The sequence below is a fragment of the Hordeum vulgare genome, chromosome 4H (genome assembly GCF_904849725.1).
Source record: "Hordeum vulgare subsp. vulgare chromosome 4H, MorexV3_pseudomolecules_assembly, whole genome shotgun sequence".
In the NCBI taxonomy this organism is placed as follows: Eukaryota; Viridiplantae; Streptophyta; class Magnoliopsida; order Poales; family Poaceae; genus Hordeum; species Hordeum vulgare.
Genome location: NC_058521.1, coordinates 361,801,320 through 361,807,370, shown reverse-complemented (window position 1 = coordinate 361,807,370; position 6,051 = coordinate 361,801,320). Strand labels below are relative to the sequence as shown.

The 6,051-nt window shown below is 42.9% G+C and overlaps 1 long non-coding RNA gene across 1 annotated transcript; it reads left to right on the top strand.

Moving 5' to 3' along the window:
* The first annotated feature begins 500 nt into the window (after nucleotides 1-500).
* Nucleotides 501-4,561, top strand: LOC123446482. The gene is made up of 4 exons (XR_006631380.1): nucleotides 501-1,206; nucleotides 1,417-1,970; nucleotides 2,092-2,148; nucleotides 2,305-4,561. It is a non-coding gene; the product is annotated as an uncharacterized LOC123446482 (long non-coding RNA).
* The last annotated feature ends 1,490 nt before the right edge of the window (nucleotides 4,562-6,051 follow it).

Here is a 6,051-nt window from a genome sequence, read left to right as displayed (position 1 = left end):
GCTGGCACGAGGAGGCAGGGGACACTACTAGGAAAAGGGCTATAGATGATATATATACTAATGGCGCACCACACAAGCAGTGCGCCACTACTATATAGTAGTGGCGCACCATGTGAGGTGTGCCATTAGTGTGGTGCACACTAATGGCGCACCACACACTCGGTGCGCCACTACTATATTATTTTTATTTTTATTTTTTTTGCAAAACTACTAATGGCGCACCACTAGCTGGTGCGCCATTAGTAAGCATGGTTACTAATGGCGCATCTGTTAGTAGTGCGCCACTACTATAAAAAAAATTGGGTTTTTTTTCTGCAAACTACTAATGGCGCACCACAGCTAGTGCGCCATTTGTAACCAGTGTTACTAATCGCGCATCTTTTGGTGGTGCGCCACTACAATTTTTTTTGTTTTGCAGAACTACTAATGGCGCACCACCAGCTGATGCGCCATTAGTAACCAGGGTTACTAATGGCGCACCCCCTGGGGATGCGCCATTGCTATCAACCCGCTAAAATCCCCATTCTAGTCCCCTCGCTCTGTGGAGAGGACCTGGTCGCCACTCTCCTCTTCCTGCAGCCTGGTCTCCCTCCAAACCCTAGCCCCGCACGCCGCCGGCCGCGCTGCTCCGCCTCCTCCTCTCCTCCACTTTTCTCCTCCCTCCCTCCCTTGATCTGTTTTCTCTCCTTGCCCGCGCCGCCTCCTCCCGCACGGATAAGACCGGATCCCCGCCGCAACCGGTAGAGCTCCTCACCGGCGGCGGCCAGATCGGTTTCTTCGGTGGCCAGATCGGTTTCGTTGACGCCAGCGCCGATGTCAAAGTCGTCCCGCATAGCGCCGTCCAACATTATTCTAGCAAAGCGTCTCTCTCTCTCTCCCCCAAAAAAGAAAAGAAGAAAGGGAGCGGCCGCCGGCGTAAGTGGCGGAGGCGGAGGGAAGAAAGGTGCGGCCTTTCTTGCCTAAAATTCCAGCGGCGGAGGCGAATCCAAGGAGGAGGAGGAGGGAGGGAGGCTAAATCCTCGTCGTTCGTCCCCCGGATCGCCATTTCCGCGCGAGCGAGAGATTCGTCCTCCGACGACAGAGATGCAGGCCGCCGCCCCGTGGAGCAAGGGCCTCCCCGGCCTGCGGAGCCACCTCTGCGCTGCAGTGTCGTTCCACTCCACGCCCGCCTCCCCCGCCAAGTGGAAGGGCAAGTTCGATTCCAAGGTCCGGCCGCAGTGACTCAAGACCCCCCTCTTTTCCCGTTTCCAGTCGCGAATGTTTTCATTTTGACATGTAATTTGTTCCTGGTCTCAGTACGGTTATCCGTATTGATTTACTACAAGTTCCAGCATCACTCTTGTTCATATATTTTTTCCATATATGTTTAGCTAAAATGCTGACCCTATAATTTCTTGCTCCAAATTCATTGTGCAGCATGAACATGAGGAACGGAAGCTATCCAAGGTATGCTTGGGACACATCTCTCAGTTGTAATCTGGACTGGTTGGGAAAATGAGCGCCACCATTAATGTCAAACACACTTGAAGCTCAAATCATCAGTTTAACTTCATGCCTGTTGCAGCTTGCAAGATGCAACAGTGACTGCAAGGAGTTATACTAAGGGAGTAAATGTACTCCCTCTGTTCATTGATATAAGGCGTTTTGGCAGTACAAATTGAGACTGGTTGGGAACATGAGCACCATTATATTAAAATGAAGAGAGATAGTATATTTTACTACATATTTTTCCTCACGGTGCTTGCATTCTCATACAGTTGCATAGAGCTCTTGGTAATTGTTTTCTAAAAACTTGCTAGCATATAAGGTTTTATAGCTACATACCACAATTTGATTTGTGAAAATGGAATTGAGCACCTCTCACTGTGTTATGCATTTGTTTCACTGCCATGTGTTTAGTAGATCATGAACTGATGCATTCAAGGGATCTCCAAAAGATGGAAGGCACTCTTTCTCCTTTGCATTTGGAGGTTCATCATTTAGCTCTCTTACATCCATTCAACTGTGAATGGAGATTTCCGTTTGTTTATTTGATTTTATCTTCCCAGGATTAAAAAATGCAATTATTGTTTTGTGTGCTATACTTTTCAGGAAATGGATCTGGCCCGATCTTTAAGGCAAAATAAATTCAGAATTAAATTATGTGAGGTAGTACGGTGCCAAGTTCTTATACATTTGCATTCCATCTCTTTGTTGCAACTATGATTGTATGGTTGGGTCACCTTTTTGTCAGCACTCAATATCATGTTTTTGTTCCTCTCTTCTTCATTTGTGTTTCATTATTTCTTATTGTTTTTCCTACAGAAAAAATCCTCAGAAGGTGGAAACCAGGGTGGTTCTCTTAACAAAAAGCTCAAAAAGGATAAGCTTGTAGGTCCAACACGGAAAAATACCAAATCTGAAACAAGCATGGTTTCTGCGGCACCTCGTGTGAAACCGGAGCTAACCCTTCCAGCAACGTAATTTTTTTCCTCTTTGTAAATTTCTCTATGCGAAGCTCTGTTTGATCTACAGTTCTAAATTATTCCTCAACTGTAGCCTTTGAAAAATATAAATACCATTCCTATAACTGAATGTGAGTGTCATGTGGCCTTCTTGGAACCAAAAATTAAGGCTGAAGTGTTTTGTGCGGGGTCTCTTAGATTCATTTGAGAACATAATGGGTTCACCTTTTAACAATGTGTATTGATTTCCTTTGAAAAATAGTGGGTGTTTAATGTGATGTATCTCAAAGTGTGGGGCGTCCAGGAATTTTAGAATCTAACTTGAAAATGATATGAGAGAAGTCTTGAGCCTTATGCTATTATTTTGAAAAAGGGCAATATTGCACACAAATAAATTCAATAGTATTTTGGCTCAGAAATGAACTATTGAATTCAAAGGAGCATTTTGACCCTATAGTGCTCTGAATAGTTTGATGTCAAGTCCTTCTAGAAGTCTAGGAAGAATATGGCGAGAGGAAATGAAATGTTCGGACTCATCGTACCAGCCAAATGTAGGACACTTCATTTCCTCTCGTCATTGCCATCCTGAATTTGACCTGCCAAACACCAACTGAAGGAAGAATACTCCTGCAGAACTGATGTTAGTTTTGTTGAGTCGTGCAGCCTAAGAGGTGTGTGGCTTATATCAGGGATACTGAAGCGCATTACCGTTCATTGATCATTTTGTAGTTTGTTTTCCCTTATTCGTAATTTAATCTGTTAGAAATAAGTTTCCTTTTATTAAAGATGACATCCCTAAAATAGGGAAAGTTGTGTCCATGATTCAAGCATGAATGAACTTCTAAATGTAACCCAACTCTGTCTATCTTTCTCCCCAGTACCCCTCCTCTTGAAGCCTTCAACGTTTGATTACTTTTCTCACATATGTATTTGCTTTCATTGAACTATGGTTCTGTTGCTTCAGAACAAGGTTCATCAGCTGAACAATATGATGTGGTCTGTGTGATGCCAACATTTGTGCTTCTTCTGGTAGAATTAATAACCACCCTCACTGTCTTATATCTACTAGTGATAATATGATTGTTTGATTATCAGTGCTTGGTCCATGCCCATGACACTTGCATCCAACCAAAATGTCTGACGATTTGTGTTGTTTGAGTATGTTGAAATTATATCTCTATGGCAATTGATGCTTGCTGGGGTAGGGGAAACTTATACATGCGGATATTTGCTAGTGATGAATTTTGTGTTTGTTTTCTAGATCCCAAATCTTGATGTTGACCTGCCAGTAACAGTTATCTCCTGGTGCTTGTTCCTGTGATATTTACTAACATTTTGGAGGTCAAATACTATTAAAACTTCAAGCATAGGAATAACCACACTTGAACCGAATTTGATTGGAAACAAAACAAATGGTGTCCTATTGGTTACTATCTACTGGCTAGGTCTGGTATTTACCAAAACTAAACCTCGCTTTCATTCACGGTACCCAATATGGTGTCTTATTTGTTGTATGCCATCAATCATGTAAGCAGATCTTTTTTCCTACAAAAGATTTGAGCATTGAGCTATTGTTGGAACTGCTACCTTCATGGTATACATGTGTTAGTTATATGCAGTTTTATTGGTGCTTGTGTTTGGAGAACTATTCACTGCTTTCCAGCTTACTAGTTTGCTCAGGAGCAAGAACATATATTTGATATGCATAGTCTTCTCTCTCTAACTCTCTGCATATTAGTACTTATGCTCTTCATATATGTGCATGATGGTTGCCTGCTACCCTGCTTAAATTGGACAGAAATATATATTTTGCACATGTGAGGCCAGGTTGGTTGGGTGTTTCCTGAACATGACCCACAACGATGAGGTCGGCGGTTCAGGCAAGGCATTCTAGGAGCTGTCCCAGGAGATGGAGGATGCTGTGGAAGACACCGATCCCGACTACACAACCCCTAGTGACGTCGGGGATGACACCACTGATGGTGGCGCCGAGGATGCCACCACTGATGATGGCAGCGCACACACAGATGGTAGTGATGCCCGCAGCTCTCTTCTATGTGATGGTAGTTTAGATGGTCTATATATCGACTTGTAATGTGAAGACAAACTCGCTACTCGTGGTCCCGAGACTTGTAATGTTCTAACTTTGTTTGGTATTTTAAATTCGGAGACTAATATGATGAATTGTATTCGGAGACTAATCTTCTATTGTATTCGATAAATCTGTTGTTTATATGTTGTGCTATCTATATTCTGTGCAATAATATATTTTGTAATCGGTGCAAATATCAGAAAAAATAAAATAAATACCTAATATTCATACTAGCGGCACATCACTCAGCACACTAGTGCGCCATTAGTAAGCCAGAGCATATGGGTAAATGTGGCCCCGGGAGGCATACTAATGGCGCACCATAAGCTATACTAATGGCGCACCAGGATCTATACTAATGGCGCACCAGGATCTATACTAATGGCGCACAGGGATCTATACTAATGGCGCACCAGGATATATACTAATGGCGCACGACCTGGTGCGCCATTAGTATACCAGATACTAATGGCGCACCGTGAGCAATACTAATGGCGCACTTCCTGGTGCGCCATTAATATACCAGATACTAATGGCGCACTTGTGGTGCGCCATTAGTAAAAAAATCTAATGGCGTGATGCTAGTGGTGCACCTATAGTGCGCCATTAGTAGCAAAAATAGGTGCGCCATTAGCAAGCCTTTTCCTAGTAGTGGGAGAGCTCCACGCGAAGCAGGAGGTGGCGAGGGGTGCGCCGTGCCTTCCTTCTCCTCTGCCTTCTGGCACGAGGAGGAAGACAACAGGGGAAACCCCCTTGGTGGGCTGGGCTAGCAGTTGAGCGCAGCTTAGTTTCCTTTCTTTTTATTCTTTCTGTTTGATATTTCTAACATTTCTTTTATTTTTTTTGGCTCCAACTAATTCAAAGAAAATAGCTAAACAACTCTGGGGTGTCATTTGGAATATTTCCAACCCTATGTGAAGTTTTCAACATTTTATAAAACTAGAAAGTATTTGAAATGAATTAATTAATTGATTTTAGTGTCTTTTGAGTTTAAAATGAAATGCCAAAAGTATTTTGAAAATATATACCACCCCTGGTATGCTATTTCCAACATTTATCAAAAAGGGGAAACATTTTTGGAGACCAAATGGGTTATTGAAAATAATCCTTGTTGATCCTATTTGGATTTTATTTGGTGCTAGGGTTTGGTCATCCCCATTTATGGTTCAAAAGGATTTTAACATGATGCATGGATTCTTTCTGATGCAACCAAAAATAAAAACAACAACACAATCTAGGGTTGTGACAATAGAACAACCATTATTCTTTGACTTAACTGAGTAGCCGTCTCACATTAAGCCAGACCCTGATACAATATTCATGCTCAAAGCTGGAACTAAATAACAATTACTAAGGTATAAAACTAATCCCGACGGTAGATGTAGAGGTAGCGTGCCGACGGCGATCACATCGACCTTGGAGCCAATCCCGACGCGCATTGTCACCTCGTCCTTGGCCAGTCTCCGCTTATTCCGCAGTTCTTGCGTTGAGTTGCAAATGTGAGCAACAACACCG